This window comes from Camelus ferus, chromosome 35 (assembly GCF_009834535.1).
Source record: "Camelus ferus isolate YT-003-E chromosome 35, BCGSAC_Cfer_1.0, whole genome shotgun sequence".
In the NCBI taxonomy this organism is placed as follows: domain Eukaryota; kingdom Metazoa; phylum Chordata; class Mammalia; order Artiodactyla; family Camelidae; genus Camelus; species Camelus ferus.
This window is the reverse complement of record NC_045730.1, coordinates 14093141-14120688: the sequence shown is the minus strand read 5'-3', so window position 1 is coordinate 14120688 and position 27548 is coordinate 14093141. Positions and strand designations below refer to the sequence as shown.

General features: G+C 39.3%; 1 protein-coding gene and 1 pseudogene across 1 annotated transcript in view; one reads left to right on the top strand and one right to left on the bottom strand.

Moving 5' to 3' along the window:
- GPR158 (G protein-coupled receptor 158) overlaps positions 1 to 27548 on the top strand; it is a 304199-nt gene that overhangs the window by 216899 nt on the left and 59752 nt on the right. The window lies entirely within an intron of this gene.
- On the bottom strand, positions 13543 to 15674 carry LOC116661597 (annotated as a pseudogene).

Sequence of the window (27548 nt, the reverse complement as noted above, 5' to 3'; positions counted from 1 at the left end):
ACTTGTTCAGTGGATAAGCATGGAGTGAAACAGGTCTGATAGATACAGGTCTGCAGTGTCTGATGCAGGCAGCCAGGTTTGGGGACCACATCTGTTGCAGGTTGTCAGCAACTGTATTGGGAAATTATTCAAGCAACATCAACCATGTAGACTAGTGAATTAAACACCTATAATATAACTAATAATCTGAATCTCAAGGCTGTGAAAATTATTTTTGTGACAGTTTGGGCAGCTTCAGATTGTTTTGTCAGAGTTGATAATGTAGATGACCTTTGAGGGCTTTCTTTATTTACAAAAGGGTTTATGGGATGATTTTGTAGTTACCTGTTTATTGTGCTTAATATTTTCTTCAGAACTTCATGAATAGCTGCCTATGGTGTTTAAATAAGTTCTAAATGACTGCATTTAAAATTTAAATCATTTAAAAATGTAGCATAGGAGCAAATGTCATTTAACTGCTATACATGATTCAGTTAAAACAAATTCATCCATTATAAAGTCGCAAAAGTGTTGCATACCAGAGAAGCAGGCTGACTTCTACACCTGGGGTCCTCAGTAGCCCCTACGCTAACCTGAGGGAAAGGGGAGGGAGAGAGAAGCCAAGAATAAAATCTACCGAGATACCATATGGTAGCGGGTGGAGTCCCTGGTATATGTAATTGTATTGCTAAATAGTATTTGTTCACATAGTGTAAATCAACATACAAAGATAACTCACTGATCTCTATTATGAACTAATTTTAATTCAAATACTTGTTCACTAACATCTAAGTGGATTGATTTTTTTTCTGATCATAAATTTTTATGCTGCATTTAGAAATTTATTAAATGTAAAGCTGTATGAAACAAATTAAGATCACTCATATTCTATCACTCAGAGATAACTATTGTAGCATAATCATACATTTTGGTCAATATGTTTTGTCTAAGTGGGAAAATTAGATCTTACTATAAATAGTGTTATCTTTTTTGTTTTTTCATTTACCTATGTCATTAAGTACTCACCAGCATTATACTTTATAACAGTTCCATAGAAGTTTGACTATATGTATGTGCTATAGTAGCAAAATTTATTTAGCTACTCCTAGACTTTTAGTTTCTCTTTTTTTTAATGTTTCAGTTTATTTAAACCACTCCATAGTGAAGTATTTTATATGTGACTATTTGAATCTAATTGTTTCTATACAGTATGTCGCTCTATGCATGGATTAAAGACTACAAACTCTTTCGTGTTTAAAAATGTAAATATTTTTAAATGAATTTACTATTTTAAAATAATTTCTATTTATTTATTTATTTAAAGAATAAGTTATTTATTTTCTATTTATTCATAATGGCCAAAAACCGAAAACAACCTTAATGTTCACCAACATGAGCATATTGACGCTCAAAAGTATATAGTGTACAATTCCACTTACATGAAATGTCAGGAAGTACAAATCTACTTCACAGTAATGGAAAGCAGTGGTTGCTTGGAACCAAAGGTGACAGGTGAGAATTGACTAACTACAGAAAATTTAGGAAGTATAGACAAGCAAAGAGAAGGAATTATCTCACCATTTAGGGATTTGTATAGCATACCTTTTTAGATAACATAAGTACATGAGGACCAAATTCTATTTAATGAGGTTTATTTATTGACTAAGCAGGCAAGATCTCATGAGTAACACTACTGCTTTTGCTATTCTTAAGATGATTTTAAGCTGTCATTCTTTTCCAATGTTAAAAAAAAATGTTTTAATATCGTGCGTTGCTGTGTCATTCGACAGTAAGGAGAAATTGCCAAATGATCATGAATTGTATATTAACTAAGTCTTTTTCCTGTTAATTGATTTTGCAGCTTTGATCTCCACTGCATATTACCAAAAAACAAAAAAACAAAAAAAACAGTGGAGATTGCCTAAAATGATTGGCAACCTGCTTATAAAATTATTAATATGCATTTAAATGAAACACTAACCTCTTTTTCCTTCCTTCAGCTGAGGAATTTTCCCCACTTCATTAGGTCCCATTAATGATCTTAGAGCAGGGCCTCTCATCCCTGACCCTGCTGACATGCTGTAGGGGGCCTGCCCTGTGCATTTTGGAATGTTTGGCAGCATCCCTGGCCTAACTAGATACCAGTAACACCCCAGCCCCGGTTGTGACAACCAAAAATGCCTCCACATATTGCCAAACATCCTTTGAGGGAGCAAAATCACTCCTGGTTGAAAACCACTGACTTAAGGATAATCCAGCACTTTATTGTATTATCAGTATTTCCTTTATTACACTTGTCTCTCCTTCAATCATGTGAGTGTTCTTTTGATTATTAGGCTCCGGTATTTCTGTCCTGCTGTGATTTCAGATTAGTGAGGCAGACTTTGACAGGCCTTGGCTGTCATATGTCCATATGCACCCAAGTTACTTATGAACACCAACTAAGCTAAGGCACCCTTTGGAATGCCACTGTCCAGGATCGTGAAAAGTGGAGAGACACTTTGCAGATATTGACACAGGAAAATGTGAGACGAGAAGATGACCATGTCCCAGGACTCGGTTGAGTCCCTGGGGTGTATCCTGCCAAGTGTGGGTCCTTGGCTTCACACAGGAAAGAATTCAAGAGTGAGCCACAGTTGAGTAAAGGTAGATGCAGTCAGAGAGATACACACTCCATAGACAGAGTGTGGGCCATCTCAGAAGGCGAGGGAGTGAGAGTTTTTATGGGCTCAGTAGCTTCATATATGCTAACAAGTGAGAGGATTATCCCAACTACTTTTGGGCAAGGGGCTGGGATTCCCAGGCATTGGGCCACTGCCCACTTTTTGACATTTCATGGTCAGCCTAGGAACTGTCATGGCACCTGTGGGAGTGCCACTTACCATATTAATATATTACAATGAGCATATAATCTGGAAGTCAAGTCTCCCGCCATCTTGGGCCACACGGTCTGTTGGGAGTTGAATTTTCTGCCACCTTGGTGCTAACTGCTGTGTCATTCCTTGAATGGCTTTGCCCAGCTCCCTTCCTCCCTGTCTCAGTATGACCACAGTTCTCCTTATAACTTTATAGCAGGCATTTAACTACTTGTGACTCTGCTAGCTCTTATTCAAAACATATTAAGCAGACTTAATTTTACTTCTACATATAAGCAGGTGTTTAACAAGGTTAAAAGTAAAGGACTCTGGGGAATTTTCAAGTTAGTGGGAGTTATCGGTGCTTTCCCAATTCACTGGGAAAGAATGCTTGGCACAATTAGTAGGCGTTTGAGTGGAAGAGAAGAACCGTAATAGTTGAAATAGCTATCCTCATTATCACTTTGGGTTAGATGGGGATTACTGTCCAAAGGAGGCTGGTGAGTATACCGGAGAAGCAATTATTAATCTGTGTTCAGCAGTCATTGTGCTAAAGACACTGTACCAGACTATTTGGGGGAGAAACAGTAAGAAGAGAGCAGAGTGGTCCTCACGGAGTGTACAATCTTGGGAGAACTGTACGTAAACATTTTTACAGTTGGGTAACATGACTATCAGTGAGAAACAGTTATTTCATCAATTGACAGTATTTCATTGATTGCCAAATGAGTTGTACAGACAGTCGCAACAGGAGTTTAGGAGACAGAATTCTGTAGACTGGAGAGGTCAGAAAAGTGGGGTTGGAAAAAGTAGGCTCTGAGCTTGGCGTGAAGATAGGCAAAGGAGGTAAGGAAAAGGATCCCAGTTAAGGAAGATGGCATGTGTGAAGGCTGAGATAAGAGAGCTCAAAGTATATCTGGTGTGTGGAATTGAGAAATAAAGCCAGGAGAGCATAAAGCCAGATCCTTGAGATCCTTGAACATCAGGGTAAAGAATTTTGATTAGATATTGGAACCTAAGGTTTCCCAGACTGGGTTCTGTGAAACAATAATCCCAGGGAATGTCCTTTGAATAAAGTGTTATATGGTTAAATAAACTTTCAAAGTGTTGCATGCTGGTTTTTAAAGGCTTAAGTCAACATTTGCAATTGCAGTTTTGATCACAAGGTGGATATGGGGAGAGGATTATGAGGAATAAAACCAGACCTTTTATTAACATAAGCATAGCAAACTATTAACAATCAGTGGAACAACTTAGAGAGAACTTGCAATTTGATGAAAGGGAAGGTTTAACTGTTTTTGAAACAAGAGGTGATATTATCAGAGAAATATTTTAGTCAGTATCAGCTTGTAGACAGATTGAAAAAAAATGTATGGTTGGCCCTTGAACAGCGCCACAGTTTAGGGGCACTGACTGTCAGCGCAGTTGAAAAATCTGCATATAATCAACCCCCTCTGTACCAAGGTCCTCCTCATTTGTGGTTCCTCATCCACTGATTGAACTAATCGTGGATCCTGTAGCACTGTAATATTTACTGCTGAAAAAAATCCAGGTATAAGCAGATCCATGCAGTTCAGACCTGTGTTGTTGAAGAGTCAACCACACATAAAGTATTCAAAAGATAGGGCCCATCTGCAGCAACATGGATGGACATAGAGATCGTCATTCTAAGTGAAGTAAGCCAGAAAGAGAAAGAAAAATAACATATGATATCACTCACATTGGGAATCTAAAAAAGAAGAAAACAGGACACTAATGAACTCATCTACAAAATAGAAACGGACTTGCAGACATAGTAAACAATCTTATGGTTACCAGGGGAAAGGGGGTGGGAAGGGATAAATTTGGGAGTTTGAGATTTGCAAATGTTAGCCACTATATTTAAAAGCAGATTAAAAAAAAAACCCAAATTTCATCTGTATAGCACAGGGAACTGTATTCAATATCTTGTAATAACCTTTAATAGAAAAGAATATGAAAGTGATTATTTGTATATGTATGCATGTCTGGGACATTATGCTGTACACCAGAAATTGATACACTGTAACTGATTATACTTCAATTAAAAAAAAAGAAAGATTGGGCCCATAAGGAGAGAGCTTCTGTTCTAGGAACTTGTTAATTTATTTTTTCATTCTTTCATCCCTCCAAAAACATTTATTAAGCAAATACTCTATGCTGTGTGGTAAGCAAGGTAAATTACATGGTAAAGAAGGGATACATGGTCCCTGCCATCATGGAGTTTAGATTCCAAAGGAAGAAGACAAACATAGATTTAATTTTTTTATGAGCACTGTTAAAAAAACAGAAAGAAAGAGAGTACTCTTCTACTATTCTGTTGAATGCCAATGCTTAAAGAGATCTTTTAATTTCATCTTAAATATGTCATGAAGTATCTATTTTAATATTAGCAGTATCACTCAATCTTGTTAAATTTAACTTTGCTGGTTTCAGTGTTGAAGTATAGCTTTATTTAATCTTGGACCAGCTTAACATTTTGGAAATAACATTTCAAAATACCCATTTGAAAGAGGAAAGAAAGTATAAGGAGAGAGAGAAGTAGTTTTTTGTTTGTTTGTTTTTAATGCATGTATGGCCTGTTACAATGTGTCAGTTTCTGGTAGACAGCACAATGTCCCAGTCAAGAGAAGTTTTGGGGTTTTTTTACTTTTGTTTAGCATATTATATATGCAGAAAAGTACACATATCATAAAGGTGCAGCTTGATTAATCTTCACAAACTGAAAACAACAAAATGTGATCAGCTCCCGCAAAACATCCCTTAGTTTCCTTCTGTTACAGCCTTCCCTGCCCGCTAGTGTAATCACCATCCCAGCTTCTTTCAGCCATGGATTCATTCAGTTTGCCTCTGTGTGTGTCATATATAAATATAGGCATTCGTTACATAGAGAATTTTGAAGGAAGCCAAGAAGGCATATTGGGTTCTATATCCAGAGCTTTCTGTAGTTCAGTGATTCTTAAACTTGGTCACACACACGTTGGAAACAACTAGGAGCTTTGAAGATTACTCACATCTGAATCCCACCCAAAGAGGTACTTAATGTATTTGGCATAAGGTAAGGCCTGGGCAACAGCAGTTGAAAAGCTCTCCGGGTGATTCTAACATGCACTGAACATTGAGCATCACTACTGTCAACGTGTTGAAAGTAAAACCATAGATGTTTACATAATACTGGCACTAGCTTTAAGCCTAACTGACTAATATTTGTAAACCTGGGCTCTCTGTGTCTAGAGTTTAGGTTGTGGGGCAGCAGAAGAAGTAGATATTACATGTGACTAACAACCCTCCCACGATCTGTCACCTGGGCAGCAAACCGTTTTTGAATTTGGGACTGCGTGGGAGGTAAATCGGTTTGCCTTGCTTTAGAACAGCCTCTGCTTATAAGATGTTGGAATGTCACAAGCACCAGATTGCAGAACTGTCAGATTTGTGTCAAAAGGCATTACATCCTGGCACTGAGACTGGAGAGCAGTGACTCATTTGCTTGAGAGCTTTAGGGACCCCTGGAAGCCTGTGGGGCCTGGTGATGGCCCTGGGAGCTGGGGGTGATTTTCTTCTCAGAGCCTAAGGTAGCCCTCAGGGGGACTAAGATATTTCAGACTTGGAGGAACACAGAGTTGAGTTCTCAGGAATTCGGGTAAGTGGGAAGTGCCGAAGCATCTGAATTCTATGAAAGTATTTTCATTTTAGCCTGAAAATTGACTCAGCAGCAAGCTGATAAAACTGAATATGTTTCATGTCTTTTTCTTCATTTTTTCCCAAAAGCTTTTTGAGGTTAGTAAAATTTTGAAAGAATTTTATTTTACAAATGATAACTTGCAAATTTCAAATCCTGGAAGAGGGTCTTTATGATTCACTGAAAGGACAATTTACCTTCCCTGAAATACAGTGGGACCTTCAGTTCCAAACCCAGAGGCTCCAATCCATTTTGCAAGTCTCCTTAGGAATGCTTCTCACCCCATCCTACCCACCCCCAACTTTAGAAGAGCTGGTGCTGTTCCTTATCACCCTGGGATGTCTTTACACCATGGTGATAATGTTGACCCCCAGCCATAGAAGAGCCTGGGCTGTTCCTGCCCATTCTCTGAAGATCATGTGTTGTTTGTTTCTTCCCTTTGTGTATTTCCTGTGTCTGAACTAGCTATCTATTTGCTTTTTGAGGATAGAGAAGTTCATGAGAGACAAGATCCCTTCTCTCAAGGATCTTATAGTCTAGTAGAAGAGACAGAAAATAATGTTGGCTAATAAACAGATAAGGATTTCAGAGACCTCTCTAGGAAGAGGCATGTGAGATGAGACTTAGATGAAGAGAAGGAGCCGTTTCAGTGAACACCTACAGCCACAGCATTCTAGGCAAAAAAAAAAAAAAAAAAAAAAAAAAAGTGAGTGAAAAAACCTTGAGGAAGGCATAGGCTTTGACATGTTTGAGGATCAAAAAGAAGATGGGAGTGGCTGGAGCGCAGTGAGGGATGGGGAGGAGCTCGGGAGGTAGACAGGCTAAGTCAAGGAGTTAGGATTGTATCCTAAATTCAGTGGGAAGCATTTGAATCCAGCAAAGGATGGTTGGATTCACTTGATTTGAATTGAACGTACAATGAATGGATTTTTTTTAATAAAGTGGAATGAATCCATTTTTTTTCTCAGATCAGACATTTGTGGCTTTTCTTTCCACCTCCATGTTCACCTCAGGAGTACTAATGCCATTGTCTCAAAGGAAGATATGAGAGAGACCTGTGGCTGGATTCTTGCCCTTCACCTTGGTGGCAGTGGAGCTAGTGGTCTGTGGTAATCATTACTTTAATTGAATTTGGTTTGCTGAGAGCTTGAGATTTCTTTGAAAACCTATATTTTATAAAATTACATTCTCTATGTACTGCAGATAAATATAGAAAGAAGCGCTGGTGTGAGACCTTCATTGGCTTTTAGAATGATATTTGCTTTTCATTTGACAGTCTACTTTGACTTTTTCAAAATACCTGGGGATCATTCCATGCCTTTTGGCAGGAAAAAAAAAAAAGGAAGAAATGAAAGCATGGGCTGGATGCCTATCACTTTTAAATCCTGAAAAAGAATCAGACAGGACCCTTATTAAGTTACTGTAGAATGTAACACATATAACCTTTACATAGTGGTTTATTTGAGATGATCAATCTTAACTAAACGATCGAGTTTTTATTTATTTGTTTGGTATTAAAGCATAAAAGCTGGCGGATTTTTTTCTGGATGTTTCCTTTGTTGACACACAGAACTGGTTGGTCTTACACTGAAGCAGATGTGTGCATTTAAATCTTGGAGAGGCATACACAGTGTGAAGTGACTGATAAATGAACAGGGCTTACAACTGCAAAGTTAATGCACATGGCAGCTTATTGGCATATAAATTAAACTGCTGCAAGGTGGAAGAATGGAAGAAAAAATGAGGTTGCTGTGTGAGATCAAATTAATTTGGGAATCATTTGGACATTTTATTCCCCTGAAAACAGTTTGCTTGGGGATCTCCGGCTGTGTCTGGCATCAGGCCACATTCACAGTGAAGGAAAACGTGCTTTAAGACTTGAAGTTACCCAGCACGCAATGGTTTCAGTCTGTCGTGCGCATAAATAAATGGATGTTTTACAGAAATCATTTCTGGTAGGAAGTGGAAGCCAGAAAGGGCCTGAGGAAGAGCGATGGTGCGGACCTGCGTGGGGCAAACTGGGCTGGAGACGTGCCCCACTCACAGCACAGAATGAAAAAGTCAGGGCTGCTCTGGGGAAAGAATTGATAAGGAAGAGAGGGGAGATTAGCACCAGGAAGTCGGGGGCTCTTCACAGCGGTGCCGCACCAGGCAACCCCGTGACGGAGCACGGCATCCATCTTGCTCATCCTCCAAGTCTCTGCTCAGATGTCACTCTTCCCAGGGACCTTTCCTGATCATCTTACCAAAACCTCTCCTTCCATGATTTTCTATCACTGAACCTAGTTTTGTTTTCCTTGATGACAATTTGAAATTATTTCTTTATCTATGTGTTTATGTAGATATTATCTCTCTTCCTTACTAAATTAACCACAGTTTGCAAGACAGGGCAGCATCCTGTTTTCTTTGCCAGGGTTTTCCCAGCCGTGCATTCTGCATTCGGCACTAACTCTGCCTGGCAGACAGTTAGGCAGGTAAGAAATGTTGTTGAATGGATATACAGAGCCTGGAGGAAAATAATCCAATATCAGCTGTGGATGGGATTCTAGCCCACGTACGTTAGTCTTGGGGGTGCGGCTCTGGTTAGGGTGCACACAGAGAGATGTTCCACACTCAGCCGGAGGAGAGCAAACATCAACTTGCAGAAGATCAGGTGGGTGAGGGTGCCCGACACCACCTCATCCATCCCCCTGATGTCCTGTGACACAGACTAAGGAAATCATAGCTCCCCTCCCAGTGTGGTGAGAGCAGGACCCACTGTGAAAGAAGCTCTCCAACTCACAGGGCAGATGCCAGCAGAGCCAGGATCTGAAGCCCAAGACCAGGCCCTGTGTTCCCTTCCACGTCATCTCCTGACACTGTGCTCCATATACCGGGTGTCCCAGCAGCTGCGAACTCTTCTTTCCCTGCACCAAGTACCGGAGACTTGTCCCTGAGTTCTGTAAAGCTTCAGCCTCCAAAGCCAACCTGATGGCTCCCCTGAATACCACAGGAGCCAGCTGTATCACACACCCTTTGCCCTGGAAGATTTCCATTTCTGATGACTGCTTCTTGCAGCGAGACAGTCGAGCCTAGGAATAGTCCCAAAGAAGGAATGCCTGAGTCTAAGACTATTTTAAGCTTCCCCTAAGACAGAGATAAGCTTATATAACCTCAGAACAGTCATGATTTTCAAAGCTTACTTCAGAGCAGGTTAAAGTAGGTGTAGCCAACGTGCTTCCACAATGAACTACCCCCCCCAGGACCCTTGGAAGGGAGGATAATTCTACCATGTACCAAGCACCTACCGTGTGTGAGACACTTTATGTAGATTATCCCACATAAGGTGAACCAAGGTAAGTGTGGGATCCAGCCACATCTCTGAGTGATGCTCTAATTAAGAACCACATTTATAAAGCTGCCCTGTTGTGATCGAGGGTTAAGGTGGGACCACTTTGCAGTCTGGTAGTTCTCCAAATGCTCAAAATAAGCTGGCTTGTTTTTCCTGTCCCCACTGAGCAATGATGCCATAGTTGACAGGCTTCTAGTGTTGAGGGACTAGCCTGCAAAAAGTACAACATGCAAACCAGGTGGCTGAGAGGTGCTAACTTCCAAGCACATGGTCTACAGATGGGGCCACCTCTGCTGCCAAGGAAGTGGATTATGAGTTCATCTCAAGCAAGGAAAGGCCTTGAGTTATATTTACATTTTTTTAAGATACTTTTACCTCCTTGTGCCTTTCACATGTAAAGGGCTGTGACATTTATCACGTTCCTTCCATCGATATGGCCAAAATTATAAACAGGTAGTATGTTGACTGGTACCTTTCCCATAGAATTACCAAAAAATTCTAGAAAAAAATTCCCAAGGCATCTTTAAAAAAAAATTTTCAGCTGTGGATAGTGTTATCAAAAAGGCAAAGCTTTTCTTCTTTGATAAAATATTTCAGGGCCAGTAATTTTAAAACACATGGTCTGAAATCATGAGTGTAACTTCATAGTTGTGGAAAAAATCTAGACCATATAATATCAGAGTTTAATTCAATCTTATTTTAACATTAAGCAAAAATCCCAACCTTTATTATAGGTATCTGAGTATCTACAGACTTGTGGCTCTTTGTAACAGATTCTATACTGTTGAGCAGAGAAAACTCCAAATAAGAGTCAGTCCCAGGCATTCGCCACAGGCAGAGGAGTTTAACTCACTTCCTAAAGCAAAACCCCTACTCTGTTAGTGTCAGGAGAGCACTATCTGGGTAATTCTATTACTGTCAACTTCCTCATGACACGTGAAACTCTGCACAAATAGACGGGCCATGATCTCTGCCTGGAATTACTGTCCACTGCTTGTCATGTGGCTGAAGTTCAGTTCTCTGTCCTGCCTTCTGGCCTCCTTTACCCAGAGGACCCTCCCTCACTGTTGTCTCCTACCTTTGCATGCTGTCTGCCTCATCAGTAACATTTAAAATAATTTATCATTAGTACTATTTTATTGACTTATTTATGGATCTCTTCTTCATTTGGTTTCAAATCCACGAGTTCAGGGACTGCATATTTTTATTTACTAGTATATTGTTCTTTTCTTGGCACAGTACCTATCACATAAACTCAAATATTTGTTGAATAAATGAGTGAATGAAGGGCTGAGTAAATGAACAAGTGTGACAGAGTGGTCAACCAAGTCTCTCTGCCTTTTCCTAAATATACTGAGCCCCCAACTTGACTTTCTTTTATCTTCATTAGATCCAGGAAATGTACTGCTTTAGTTCTGTGCCCCAAGAAGAGACCCCGGTCTCAGCCTTGCCTGGTTTCTTACTTTCTAACCCTGGGCCAGCTTTCACATGGAGAACACCACCTTATACAGTCCCTCATCTGGGAGATGCCTCTAACTCCTTACCACCTTCAGAGTCAAGACCAACAACAGCAGACCTCAACTCTGTGGCCATCTAGGGCATTCCTACTGAGTTCTGCATTTTCAACTAGTTTCTGTTAATCCCTTTACTCCTCAAGAGAGAGACCAGAGCATGGCAGGGTTGAGACAGTAACAGATCCCCTGTTTTCAAAGAGCTCTGAAAATTTATTTGGATCCTGTTTTCAAGGAAATTATATGCTTACTTTTTTATAAAGAGAGATCTCCCAACAGAGATACAGCTTCCTTATTCCCATAACCCTGTTGAGGATAATGCCAATTTTCATCTAATTCTCCTTGGCTTTAGTAATGAGATATAGGAGTTGGGGAAAAATGAAAGATTAGAAAAGAGATCTGGATTTAACTTGGCCTTAATGGAAACTGGAACAGTTTAATTCAATTCACTATAAATTTCAAAAGGCTAATATACAATTAACCACTTATATACAAATTTTAAAACTCACAAAATAAGGTTATGTATTATTTATGGATACATATAAATGGAACAGAAGTAGAAAAACATGTCCTGAATGCATATACATCAAATTCATTTTAGTGCTTGCCTCTGGAGAAGGTAGGAGACGGTGGAACTATGGAGGGGAATTAAGAAGCTTCTACTTGGTTATCTAAAAGCCAAAAGCAAAGAATCACAAAACTATACATGTTTATTATTAATTTGTGTGGTGTGCAGATATCAAGGTTCTATTAATTCAATTTCTCTCAGTTAATTTCTGTATTTTTAAAAGACTGTTCAGAAAATAAAAAGATAAAGTTGTATTGAAAGAGTCCTGTCAAGATCTAAGCTGAGCTGAAGGGAGCTGAGCTGCCAAGTGTCAAAATAGCTGATCAAGGCCACAAGGCAAAATAAAAGTAGCAGTCGAGCCTTTCAGCACTCACGGCAATAGCATCAGCAAGAGGCTGACCCAGACCAAGTGCTGGTGCCCCCACTGTTCCATTGTCTCCCATGGAAATGGCATCAGGAAAGGGGCAGATGGGTCAGCACAGGTGTGGGGAATCGTCTCACTGCAGAAGGAGCCCCAGACAAAAGGCCCTGGCAGTTTTGTGGACCCAGAGGCCAGGGGAAGAGCTAGGAATGGAAAAGTACTCAGTACTGAGTCAGAGTGGAGAAAAATGACTTCAAGGTCTTCCAGTTAGGAGACCTCAGGATGGAGGTACCTGTGCTAAGGATGCATGTATGAGTCAGAGCGTGGCTGGCCGGAAGGCCAGAGCTCTTGCCTATAAATTCCTTGAGACTGTAATACAGTCACAGTTGTGCATGTAACTCACATTATGAAGCTAGCATACCCTGATACCCGAACCCGATAAAATCCAAGGTAATAGAGTACATAAACAGCTGCCTTCGTGAAGGTATATTCAGAATTCCCTAACAAAATAATAGCAAATTAGATCTATAAATAAATAAAAGTGATAATACATTGTGGCCATGTGGTGTTTATCTCAGAAACTCAAGGTTAGGTTAATATGTTTTTAAAATATCAAATAATATAATTCATCACATTAACAGGATAAAGGAAGAAATTCATATGATCATCCCAATGACAGAAAAAGCATCTGACAAAATTCAGCACCTACATACAATAAAAGTTCTCAGAAGAAAATAGAGGAGTTCTTTCTCAGTATGATAAAGGGCATCTATCTAAAACCATACTTAATAGTGAAATACACAGTTTTCCTTAAGATCAGAACAAAGTATGGATATCTGTTCAAGCTAATACCACTCAACATCATACTGGAAGTCCTGGCCCATTGTTACATGGCCAGAGAAAGAAAGAAAAAGAGACAAAATAGAAAGGAAGTAGTAATATGGTTTTTATTCATAGGCAACATACTCATTTGCAACAGACAATATGAAGAAATGTACAAAACCGTAACAGATGTAATGAACTTGGCAAGGTTGTAGAATACAAAGTCAATATACAAAAATCAATTATTTTTATAGACAGGAAGCAATTGAAAAATGAAAATTTTAAATTATATTTACTGTAACATCTAAAAGCACTAATCACTTATAAACATGTCAAAAAATGTGTGACATCTACACTGAAAACTACAAAATATTACTAAAAGAAAATAAAGAAAACCCAACCAATGGAGGAATGTACGATGTTCATGAATTAAATAGTTGCCAGTTTTCTTCCACGTGGTCTGTAGAACCATTGCAGTTGTAATCAAAACTCTAACAGGCTTTTCTTGTAGAGATTAACAAGTTGATTCTATAATTTATATGGATAAGCAAAGGATCTACACAAGCCAAGTCACTATGTAGAAAGAACAAAGCTGGAGGGCTAATACTATCAAATTTCAAGAGTTAACCCTAAAGCATCCTACAGGACACAATACAGTGTGAATTGGGCTAAGTAAGGGTAGATAAATAGATCAATTAGACAAAATACAGTAGCCAGAAACAGATCCACACATAGAAGTTCAATTGATTTTTTTTTTAACAAAGGCTTCAAGGTAATTCAAGATTGAAAATAAGTCTTTTTTTTTTTTTTTCTCTGAATCACCTTTTAATATCAGATTACTTTTGCCAAATGCTGAGCCAAGAGGGTTTCCAGGCTACAAGGGCAAAGCACTGGATTTTTTGTGTCAGGATCATCCATGTTGGGTTGTGCAAGTTGAGCTGATGGCATTTCCTCTACGGTTACCTGAACAAAGCGCTGTGTGAGGGCCCGTGTCTGAAGACGAACGAGACAATCTGTGCATCCTCGGAGTTGTTCCGAGGGCTTAACCAGCAATGGGCCTGGAGCAGCAGCAAATGCTCTTATCAAAACCTGTGCTACTTCAAAGTACTGGCATGTTCCCAGGACATCACCCTGGGTATCAGAGTTTAACCTGCTGCCAAAGCAAACACAATCAAAAACTCCAAAATGAACACAGTCCTTTTGTTCTCAAAAAGAAAAAAAAAAAAAAAAACCATCACCATATTTATTTAGTTTAACATTTCCCCTGATGTAAAGAAAATGATGTCAAAACATAACCTAGGACATATACACAGGCGCGCACCCCCCAAACCCAGATAACCTTAAATTAAAAATAAGGGCAAAATTCTGTCCAACAGATAAGTTTATCTTCGCTTCTGGAAGATGTTTTCACGTCCCATTCCACGTCCTCGCCCTCTTGCGGCCACTTGGGCCTTCAGAATAGCAGCTTTCCCCCACCGGCCTCTGAGCCTTGGTTTTTGTTTTTCATGCTCTTTAACAATGGGTGCATTTTTCAGCATGTCAGGCAAAATCAGAAAGCGGATCTTGCTGCCGCGGATGTACACCTGCTCCAGCTGTGCTACGCGGTCGTCTCTGTAGGTGACTGTGATGTTGGACGTCTGGCAGTTCATGTTGTCCTCGGCTTCGATGAGCTTCCCTTGATACACCTCAGCGGGTGTTTGTCTTACAAGTCACGATGTGACCCTCCGCCTCATGCAGGACTTTAATCGGCACACCAATAGACATCTTGGCCGGAAGAGTCCGGCTCCCGTCTCCTCTTCCTCTCTGGTGCTGCGGAGACTCTGGCGACCACGAAGGCGTGAGGCGTGCGAATGGCGGGCCCGCGCTCCCAGAATCGAAACTAAGTCTTTTCAACAAATCGCATTTAAACAACTGGAGAAATCTGTTGCGGGAGTTGGGAGAGGAAGAGGTAGGCAATGATTTCTCTGAGAGGACACACAAATCACTGAACATGAAAGAAAAAGTGGATAATTTGGAATTCATGAAAGTTAAAAACTTTTGCTCATCGAAAGGCACCTTTGGGAAGCCTTCGGTTACAGGGAGGGGAGGGTGCTGGCTGCACTGGAGGTTACCATGGCTACACAGGCATTGCCTTCGCTTATAATTTGTTACTATGCTAGCTCACACAAGTAGGAAGTAAAAGCGGAAAGGGAGGGTTACTGATACAAAAACGATAACCAAAAAACTGTGGTGAAACACTTTGACACCACAGTAGCTGTACTGGGAGGGTTGAAATGGGATTAAAGGGAACACAGGAATTTCATTATCGGTTGGCCTGGTGACTGCTGTAACAGAGAAGACCCTGCAACAACTGTCAAAACACCCTTCATTCCTGACCAATGGAGGCGGGGCCTGATCTCTTCCTTTTCAGGGCTTCCCTTTTCGTTTTCGTAAGAGACCTCGGTCCTACCTCCCAGGCCTGCCCTGTTCTGCCTGTTTTTTGTTTTTGTTTTGTTTGTTTGTTTTTTGGGGTTTTTTTTGTTGTTGTTGTTGTTTGTTTTGTTTTTTTGCCTTGTTCCTGTCTTTCTAATAACTGGCAAGAGAGCAACAGTAGTTTGCATACCTTTTTTTTTTTTTTTTCGGTCTTACTTTCCCATCAGTTTGAGTTAAAACAAACAAAATCCCCCACTGGCCCTTCTTACCTAACTGCTTCAGTGTGACACCACAAAAGAATTCTAGTTTCATCCCACTCACACAGGATCAGTGTCTTTCGCCTCCTCGATCCTAACACACACAAGAAAAAGGGCCTTTCCTTTATTTATTTATTTATTTCACAAATTAAGTCAGAGGCTTTATAAAGGCACTGTAATGCCAGTGTGAAGCTGGTTACTGCGCCAAGAATGTAATAGTCATTCAGTCTCAAAAAAGAATATACACTCAATGATTCCATTTCTGTCATGTTCAAGAACAGCCCAAACTGGCCTATGGTCATGAAATGTTGCAAATTAGAATCCACAGAGCTTAGAACCTGTCTAGACTCAGTGGAAAGGTAGGCGGCCCATCTGACAGCCCTTGGAAGCGGCTGCCGCTAAGTGTGCTTCCCACTCCCCACAGCCAGCCTGCTGCTAGTGAGTCAACAGCAAGAGGAAAGGTTAAAAGTCTACCAAATAAACACTACTCCTCAGTTATCCAGATAAATAAACACATATGCAGAGAAAATAAATGCATGCTAAAGTTCTTTTTAAGGTCTTGCATAAATTAGGAATTTTGATGTGACCACATGCCTGGAGAGGCAACGTCTTTCCAAGGAGCAACGGAAAACAGGCTCAGGATCTGCTCCTTCCCTTCTTGGTCTCTCTCTACCTCTCCTTTCAGCACCTCTTCTTGCGTCAGTACCAAACCCTTTCCAACCTAGGTACCAGCTCTCCCTGGCATCCTGGAGCCAGCCTCACTGGGCTCTCCCAGTCTGAGCAGCAGACCACATCCTGAATGGTTTCTTTCCTTCTGTTTCCACCAAAACTTCCCTATCCTGCACCTGTGCTTTCAAGAACTTATATATATTATCCTAAGTGACTTTCATTTAGCTGTTGTCACTCTAATCCTTTCAGGTAAATTTCATTAGGGATTTTTTTGAAGATATAAAAAGTCATTCTGATGGTAGATATTTTAGGCACTGTGACAACCAGTAAGAAAAATATTTTTAAATAATTTATCTTTTGGTTAGTGCCTCTAAAATTAAACTATTCACGACACATCCTAGTTGCACTTGCCTTATGAGAACATTGTGGGACATCTTACTCAGTGACTCTTACCAAAGGTTATTCCAAGAGCTGCCCCTTTTCTTTGTGACTTGGACATGTTATCATGTTTCTGAGTTTATCACAGTGCATTAAGTTTGTTAAACCTAAGAAGGCAGCTGAATTTGGAGCTGATGATTCCTAAATGAAAAACACTTTCATTCGTTCATTCAGTTAGCATAAATTGAACATACTGCCCAGTCGAGGAGAGAGATATAGTATTAAAATGGTATCATAATGCAACATAATATGTTCCATAACAGAGGAACAAAAGGCACTGTGAGCACAGAGAAAGGGCTACTACCTGTGGAATACAGGAAAGGCTACAGGAAGAAGAAAATATTTGCTTTCTGGAATAACGATTAGGGAGGTTGCTGGGCAAAAAAAAGTGGGGGTAAAGAATATTTTAGGATTAATGGCACAAATACAGGCATGGAGTTATGAAAGCCTGTGAAATCCACGTGGCTACAATATGGATAGATGGAGATGGTATTGGAAGAGAGGACTAACAAAGGATGGTGGGGACATAAAGGAAGGGGAATTTGTAGGCCATTGTAAGCAATGTAAATTTTATTTAAAGAAAAGAAGGAAGCCAAAAGTGATTTCTAGATATGGGTGAGATATTATCAGATTTGTGTTTTAGATAGAAAACCTCTAGAAAAATATGGAGTACAACTTCTATTCACCAATATAAAGATGTTCTCAAGGTAACAAGCAAGTAGTGTTCATCAAAACACCTTTATTTCTGTAGTCTTGAACCTGTGGCATATGGTTCAGAAGACAACTTCTCTGGGTGATACTAGCTTTCCACGTGATCCAGGACATGGCCATGTAGATCTCCTCTAGGCCAAGGAAGACAGTGGAGTAGAAGAGGTGGAGGAATTGTGGAGTTAGGGTACATGGAAGTGCAGAGGGTAATGAATGGCAGGAATTGATGGAAGGTTCTGTGCATGGGAATTGCCTGAGAGTTCAGTTCCCTTAGAGACAAGGGGGGTGGGACAGTATATTGCAAGAATTTCAAAAGGAAAGGCCTGTGTCTAAATATAGAAGAGTAATTATCTAAAGAACACTGACTTTGAAATACTTAGGTTGTGGTGCAATTAGTAACTTGACATTTACCAATAAGGAAACGCAATTTTTGGATACTGAACCATTTTTTTTATTAAAAAGAAGAGGGAACATTCTTTGAAAATGTTGACAATTTAGAGTAATCCCACCTTTGACATGTTTAAACTCTGTCATCACAGGCAAGTCACTAAACCTTCAAAGTATCTCTGCTCAGGAAAACATAATTGTGTGTGTAATAAACAGGAACAATTCCATGTACAGATAGATTTTTGTTATTGGTAATGATTACATGATTATGTGTTAAACAGCTCTGCAGAACAAGAAACTGAATAGGTGGAGGACTAAAAATATATTGAGAAAAATCCATTTGTCACCACTTACTAATTCTTGAAGAGCTTTTATGGAAACCTACAGTTAAACTTAGATTTTTATTTTCAGCCCTTTATTTGGAACTGAATAATAAGAATGTGTCCTCTCCAAAAGGAGCGAGGCAGTGAATGACTCAGACTGAATTGGGCTGGCTGAGCAGTTCCCTCATCATAGGAACTTGATGTTTATGTTCATTTGTGATTGAGAGAGAATTTATAAGGATCAGGTAAAATCACCTACTGCTCAATTTAAACAGAAATAAAAAGAGTTTTGCATCCATCCTTAAGGAATAAATACAGGAGAAATCATCGTACCACTCCAGGTGATACAGTGCTTTCACTTAAGAGGGAGAGAGGAAGGGGGTTATTCACTCAGCTTTCCAGATGAAGAAGGAGGTGGTCAGAATGATCTGCTCAAGATCATGCAGTTAGTAAGTGGCAGTGCAGTCCCTATGTCTCCAGATAGTAACATCTTTCCACTGTATTCCTCTGCTTCTCAAGAAAGACATGCTTGCTTCTGCCCAGGGCATTGAGAGTTGGTACCCGCCATGGTGACTTCTCCACCACGGGGGATGTGATTGAAAGTCCAATTCTGAGCCTGGCTCATGGCTGTGGCTTGAATAATTACTTTTTTAGACTTTAAGTTGTGGTTTATAGAACCTGTTGTTTTATATGTTCTGCACAATGTCTTCGGCAAATTGGGACGCTCTTCTCTCTTAGCTTTGTGGAAGAAAGGATGACCCACAAAGCTAAGGTAAACAGATGGACCATGGCCAAGGGCCGAGTGCTGCCTAAGGACCAGGAAATGGAACAGTGATCAAGCACTTTGTGTATTCTCTTCTTGGCTTTAAAAATAATTATCTTATTGTGTATTGTGTCTCTTCATCATTTTTCTCATTTCTTCTCAAAATGCTGTACCTCAACTCTTTTTCTGTGAACTGTGTTGCATCTTTCTTTCTTTATCGAGTTCTGTCTGGGGTTCCTAAGATCCTCCAGTTTCTCTGAGGTCATTTTTCTACGTCTTGCCACTTCCATGTAATGTCAGTTCATAGATACCATGTATGGTGCCTTCTCCATTTGGCTCTCAGATCCCCAGTACTTAGAAACAACCCCTCCAGACCCCACAACAGCCAGGCATTTATAGTGATTACGGTGAATTAGTTAGAAATCTTTTCATGCATTTTTTAATTCCCTTACTACAAAACATAATATATTCTCATTATAAAAAAAGTTAATTAGCACCAAAAGATACGTTAAAAAGTTAAAATTCGGGGAGGGGAGGGTGTAGCTCAGTGGTGGAGTGCGTGCTTAGCATGCACCAGGTCCTGGATTCGATCCCCAGAACCTCAATTTAATAAATAAATAAATAAATAAATAAATAAATAAATAAATAAATAAACCCACCCACCCAGTTACCTCCCCTTGAAACAAACAAACAAAAGTAAAAATCCCCCCCTCTCTCCCTACCTCCTCAATCCCCAAGCCACCTACCCCAGAGGTAAATAGTCTTAATAGCCCATTGAGTGTGCAGCAAGACATTCCTTTTTCATATATATACAAACAATCATATTTTCATACTGTTATGCAACTTTCTTTTCATTTATAATTTCTCTTAAAGAATTTTTTTTACAGCAAAATAATCAGATCGATTTATTATTCTAAAGTTTATGGTTTTGCATTCTGTATGGATGTAACATGAATTACAGATCTGAGCTGTCCATCCGGGTGGAGAATGTTTCCATTGTTTCTCTGTTACACACGATGCTTGAGTGAATATCCCTGGACATGCATCTTTGCATATTTTGTATGCGTGTATATGTAGAGCGTTTTTCTAGAAATAGAATTCCTACTGCATTTTACTAGGTCTTGGGCACTTTCCTCACTCTTCGCTGGTCTTGGTCTGAGCTGTGGCTAGCCCAGCTCCATGTGTGGCTGGCTTCTGGGCTATACACTAGTCTCAGGAGCTCTTAACCTGTGCTAAGTTAAAGCCATCTGTAGACCATTTTCAAAAAGCAGGTTATTCAGGCTGTGCCCCGTAACTACTGAATCCAAGCTTTCACAAGGGAAATCTGGGCTTTCATAACACCACCACAGGCAATGCTGATGTTGGTCGGAGTTGAAGACCATGGAATTGGTTCCTGGCCTCCCATGATTACGGCTCTATCTTCTCTCTGACTGAGTTGTTCTATCTCTGAGCGGATTTCACAGTTTCTCTTCAGGAACAATTCCAGTTTTGTTTTTTAGCATTCATTTCCCCATTTGTTAAGTGCATTCTTTTATCTTTAGTTATAGCTTTCATTTCTTTTTACTTGAAGATTATTTTTACCCTATAAATAGCATTATTCAGTTTAGCCCCTCCTTGTTTAATACCCTGAATAAGCCAGAGTTCTAGGGCACCAGGCAGTGGACAACATCCAGCCCCCTTCAGAGACCAGCCACTGCCTTTACCTTAAGACTACCCTTCCTGTGTAAGGGCGGACAGTAAGGCATAGCAATAACCATTTCCAGCTCCAGTTAGACTCAAGCTGAGTTTAAACCCCAGCTCTACCACTCATTGGCTGTGTGACCTTGTAAAAATTCCTTAACTTTTCTGTGCCTCAGGTTTCCTGTAGGTAAAATGGAGATAATAATGCCTCTCAAAGGATTGTTGTAAGGAACAATAAGTTGTTCCATGTTAAGTCCCTTTAAAAGTAATTGGAATGTAGCCACACCTCATTAGATGTCATTATTATTAATTATTATTATTATTATTATTATTATTATTATTATTATTATTATTATTATTATACAAATCCCTCCAAAAAAGATGATGGACAGACCTCTGAGGGCCCTCCTTCTCTTCGGGTGCAGAGTTCCTCTTTCTTTGGCTTCTCCATTGGGTCCCACACTGCCATCTGCTTTCCATCTACCAGAATTCTGCTGATGTCTATCATTTGTTGTCATTTCTACTCATACTCTCTTTGGCCTTAAGTGTTTTATGGTTATTTAACTAGAGTTTCCAGAAGCAGCAGACATAAACACGTTCAGTCTGCCAGGTTTAACTTAAAAGTCTCCACTCTTTCTTAGCTACAATTTAAACATAGATATAAATGCTTGAAAAGATCCAAATTATTTCTCCCAACACACCATGATCATGGTTTTCTCTTTGTTTAAAAATATTACAACCAAAAACGTCATTTCTCAACAGCTCCTAGTCATGAGCCATGTGCAACAATCTCAGAATTATGAACTTGATAATGAATTAGACTCCACTGGAGAAAACATCCTTGGTAGATTTCTTTTCATCTTTAAAAAATATCTTATTTAAAAAAGGGAATCCTCCTACACTGTTGGTGGGAATGTAAATCAGTGCGGCCACTATGGAAAACACTATGGAGGTTCCTTAAAAAACTAAAAATAGAGATACCGTATTATCCAGCAATCCCACTCCCAGGCATATATCCAGAGGAAACTCTAATTCAAAAAGGTACATGCACCCCAATCTCCACAGCAGCACTATTTACAATAGCCAAGACATGGAAATAACCCAAATGTCCATCTATAGCTGACTGGATAAAGAAGATGTGGTATATACACAATGGAATACTACTCAGCCATAAAAAGGAATAAATAATGCCATTTGCAGCAACATGGATGGACCTAGAGATTATCATACTAAGTGAAGTAAGCCAGAAAGAGAAAAAATATATATCATATGCTATCACTTATTGTGTGACTCTAAAACAAACTCACAGACATAGAAAATGAACTTACGGTCACCAAAGGGAAAAGGAGATGGGGGAGGGATAAATTAGGAGTCTTGGATTAGCAGATACAAACTACTATAGATAAAATAGATAAAACAACAAGCTTCTACTGTAGAGCACTGGGAACTATATTCACTATCCTGTAATAAACCATAATAGGGAAAAAATCTTCCTTAAAGTTATTTTTTACATTATTCTTTCTTTAAATGCATGCCCTAAGTATTTAATGGCTTTTTGTTCTATATTCTTCTTACATCATTTGCTTTGAACACAGGTAGATAATAGCATTTCTAATTATTTCAAAGTAGGGTCTCCTTTTGTGGTAGGTAGCTTCTAAGATGGCCCCAGTGATCCCTGCCTCCTGGTATTCACAGCCTGTGTACTCCCCTCCCTTTGACCAATCCATTTCTAATTAATAAAACACATCAATATTGAGAGATTGTCACTTCCACAATGAGGTTACAAAAGATTATGAATGCCATCTTGCTAGCAGACTCTCTTGCTGGCTTTGATGAAGAAAGTTGCTATGTTGGAGAGATCTCCAACGCAAGGAACTGAACATGGCCTTCAGCCAACAGCCAGCAGGGATTAAGGACCTCATTTCCTGGACCTTCAAGGAACCAAAGCCTCTCAACAATCACATGAGCTTGGAAGTGTATCCTTTCCCAGTTGAGCCTTCAGATGAGAACCCCCAACTCTGAATAATACTTTCGTTGCTGTCTCAGGAGAGACCCAAAGACTGGCAAAGGCTAGATTGCTAACCCATAGATACCATGAGATAATAGATGTGTATTGTTTTAAGCCATTAAGTTTGTAGCAATTTGTGATGTAGCAGTAGAGCATTAATACACCTGGCTCCCCCTGCCTTTACCATCATACTAATAGCTCTGTTACCGCATTAAGGACACTCAGTTTGCCTTGTCTATTTCTTTCCATTTCCCTACATAGTCCATTCTGACTGCACAGTATTCAGAAGCTTCTTTTCATTTGAAGGTAATTGTACAAGAGGACTAAACAGATTGTTCATTCAAATGTGGCAAATATCAAAAGTAATTAACGTATGTTAAAAATAAAACTGGCATTTCTCCATTTATCTATGGTTTATAAAGTACTTGCCATAAATACTATAGGATTTTGCATTATTTTCATTAAACTGTTGAGGAAAGGGAGGCCCCCAGAACTTAAGGGATTTGTCCCAGGACATATGTCTAGTGGTGGAGCCCAGATTGGCATTTAGGGCAGCTAATTCCAAATCTCTCATTTCATCCATTGCACCAGGCTGCAGTCTCCCTGCACCTGACTTGTAGGCAACTCAAATATTTGCATTATTTTTGCAAATGAAATTTTTCAATGTCTTTTTAAATTTTTTTGTCTTACTAAATCTTGAAGCAGGTTATCATTCTGCCAGAAATCACAGCAAAAATTTCTAAGATACATGTTACAAATATTTTTATTCTGAAATAAAGTCTCCCCGTTTCTAATGGCCAGTCATTATTGTTCTATTTACCAACTCTTGTACTATTTTTGTCCATTATATAAAAAAACTGAATTATTAAATCATTGATCGTATTCAGAGCTCATTTGTTTCTAAACTTGTCTATTTCTTAAGAGATATATTTTTTACCTCTCTGCCAACTTATTAGCTCATAGATAAATGGCATCTTTCTTGTCACATTTTAGGTAGTCACATTTAGAAAGTTTAATTTTATGTTCCCACTATCTGCATGGATTAAACAAAAAGATTCAGTTATGCTATCTTACTATTTGCTGAGCTCCTGTAACAGATATTAGAGTAGTTTCTTGTTTAAATTAGCCTTTTTTCTAATTTTAGAAAAAATTTTAAATGCTAAGGAGTACATGCATACCTAATACTAACATCAGAGAATCACTGTCAAGACCGTTAACTTTGTGAGATATATATGTGTGTGTGTACATAGATATATATACACACATGTGTATACGTATACACGCGTGTGTGTGTATACATACACACACATCTATACATTTATATTTATTCAGAATCACCCCTTGCTTAATATACGGTTATAGTAAGGTTTTGAACTGAATCTAACAAGAATTTATGCACATTTTAGAAATAAAAATTTTTTCATTGTAGCAAAATAAAACTAAAAACAAAAGTTAACTGTAAGGATCTTGTCATAATCTCACCACTGCTCACTAATGAGTGTTCTCTCAGAGGAGCATGCAGTTTGCTCATAAGAGCATCAAGAGAGAAAATAGGAGGCAGAACTGTAGCTTCAGATTCTGTGTTTCTTTGTTTTTGTTTTGCTCTTTTTGTTAACTATAGAAAGTATAACTTCTAGTTGGATTTCTTCATAGAAACATACAGAGCAATACATTTTTCCCATTGGTTTTTATGTGTAGCCCATTTATGGCCTGTTTTCTGGAATAAATTAAGGATTAAATTAAGAATAATAAGTGATAAGTCTACTTTCATTTATGTGTGTGTATATGTGTACATATGTATTCATATATACAAATACATTTTAAGCATGACCAATATCACTTTGTATACTGTTTATATCTTTTTTGTGCTTCTTGTTTTTTTCACTTAATATAAATCCTGAGAGCTTTCCCATATTTGCTGATATTTTTGAGAGTGTGATCATAAAGGATGGTATAGTCTTCTATCGTAAGTCACGCACCATAATTTATTCTTCAACAAAACATTATTTCTTTTGAACACATAAACCGAGGTCATAAAAGTTTAAAAAATAGTCATTTGTTCCTACACTTACTATGTTTGTTAGGATGGAATATTTCCACTAAGCGCCTCTTCTTGTGGAGCAATGGGAAGACAGACCAGGGAGGCTCCCTGTACTTTCCAGCATTGTCCTCTCTGTGCGCTTGTCTCCACCTCGCTGTGCTTTTCCATATGGAGCTGAGCATCACGTTTCTGAATGCTGCATCCTGGGAGCTGTAGTCTGTGAATGGATGGAGAAGAGAGGAGCTGATAGGGGAGGATGGTAAAGGACTAGGAGGCCCCGGGACTGACTGATGGAGAAAGGCTCCTTCACAGGACGCAACCAAAAATGTTTAAATCTGTTTGTTTTGTTTGGCGAGAGCCTATGGGTCTCAGAGTTAGACCCTGGCAAGGAGGGTGAATGCAGATCTTTTTCTCTGTTATCTTTGGGCTTTCATATCTTACTCTGGTTCAGGGAATAAGGTGCGAGGGGTTTTATTTAAGAAGTGCTTGTTAGTTCTGCACCATCTACCAAGCAGTGGGTAGAATCACTTCAGATACTGTGAATCTTGTCATCTCTGCCTTTAGCTTTTAGATCTGTGACCCTTTAATTTCTTTTTATTTTTTCAGGAGCATTACATTGGGAATTTTAGAGGGGCTGTGTCATATCTCATCTGCTGTCATGATAACTCAAAAATGTTATTGTATATATTATACAATTTTAAAGTTAGGTGTATACTTTATACTTTTAATTTAATTTATCTATTTAATTTACCCCTGTTTTGTTGCTTTAGAACAAAAGAAGCCAAGTGCAAAGTAATAAGTTTTAGCCCATGGTGGTATGAGGACATAATCACCACCATCCCTTCATGTGTGTAGTAATTTGTATTAAGTATTTTTTTATTTTTTGCAGTTTGACTCCAACTTTAGATAATTAGTTAAACACTTACAGGACATGTATTTTCACCCTAAATATTTCCTGTATATGGAACCATATATCTTGCCAAATACAGGAAGAATAATTTAGAACACACTCAAGGACTTTGTAGCTACTTATTTTTAAAGCAAATCATGTATAAAAGTGCTTGAATATACATAGTCCTGCCTAAATGATTGGTTTCCAGCCTCCTACTTCAAAGGACAGCAAACCTGGATAGTTTAAGTGCCAGGTTTTAACATCGACTAGTTCCAAGTATTACCCTTGTGGTCTGTCCTCCATCAGGGTATCAGCTGCATCCTTCACTTGTTCGGTCAGGATTGTTGGGAGCACAGTGACCTGGAGGGGGATGAGTGGCCCTGGAAAATATTTGACTAGCAAGACTTTTCCTTGTACAAAGCAGGAGGCAATTCTTAAAGGCCCAGAAATCCTTCAAATCCTTATTAAAAGGCAACTTCGTTGACAAAAGTCTCACCACTGGCATCTGTCATGGTGATCCCATGACCCAGTCATCTTCTCTTATAAATAAAACTGTTCACACATACCTACTGACAGAAACCCCAAAGCATGGTAACGCCACCTTCACCTGTGAAAGTGGTTTAATTCACAGCCAGTTTCACTGAACTGAAGCAAATAACGCTTGATGGGTCAGTCAGGAAAGTGGAACCTCTGTGTGCGACACTGCTAGGAACCTGTTGCTCAGTTCCTGAAAACATCAGGCTTAAACCGGGAGCTTCACAGCTTTCACCGTCAGAGCTTTGGGACAAGCGCCGGACTGGACTGACTTCTGACCACATTACCTTCTAAGCTTTCCTCTTCCGGAAGCACTGGACCTTGTATCTGCTGACGTAGCAGAGGTTAATTTTCTCCCTCTGGTATTGTGTCTTTATTTATAAAAGAAAGCTAAAGTGTTCTTCTATTTCATATGTATTTGAAAAGCCTAGTATTCTTTTCTCTGTAGTTCCTTTTTCTTCCTCATTCACTATGTTCAGTATCCAAAAAGTATAGGCAATCAAGCTGACTTCAAAACTAGCTTAAAAAGTCACATTTGATGAAATGGGTGGATAATTTGTGCCTGTGTGTTTGTAATGAGGGGAATGCTCAGAAGGCTATTTCCAAAACCACAATAATTTAAAAAATCATAATGCCTAGAGTGTCTCACTACTGGTCAGCTGACTGAATTTCGTAGCATCTGAAAAAACTTCCCATGGTGAAGAGCCAAGTCCTTAAAAATGGAGGGTGCATCCTCTGTAGACTTTCACAAAGGCTTCTTCTCAACAAGCTTGGGGGAAACCAACCTGTAGGCAAAGCATAGTGAGTTCCCAAGAGGCGATGTTAAAGGTAAAAGGAAATTGGTGGCTTTGGTGTGACACATTTTCTCCCGCTGGCTCTGAATGCATCTCTTTTTTTTCCTCTCTCCCCACCCTCCTAAACCTGCGACCAGTTTATACCCTGTGCGCACTCGGCCAGCAGTTGGGTATGTTCTTCTGTCCTTAGTTACTCACTGGCCAGAGTGGTTCACACGCTGCTTCTCACACATTAAATAAAATGTCTTCATGTCTATCATTAGCCTCTCATATTGGAATGAAAATGGGGAAATTTTTCCCCTTAAATATGTACTTTGAAAATGTACCTTTCAGTAAAGGAATAATTTATGACTTTACTATTTTGGCAACTATAGGCAAACTAGTGAACCCCATTAACGGTAAGTCTCTACCATTAAAATGGGGATAATAAAGTATATCTTGGACCGTAGATGTAAGTAACGTGTCTAGCATAGTGATCAGTGCGTGTGGGCATGTACCAGCTGTCATTACTGGTACAT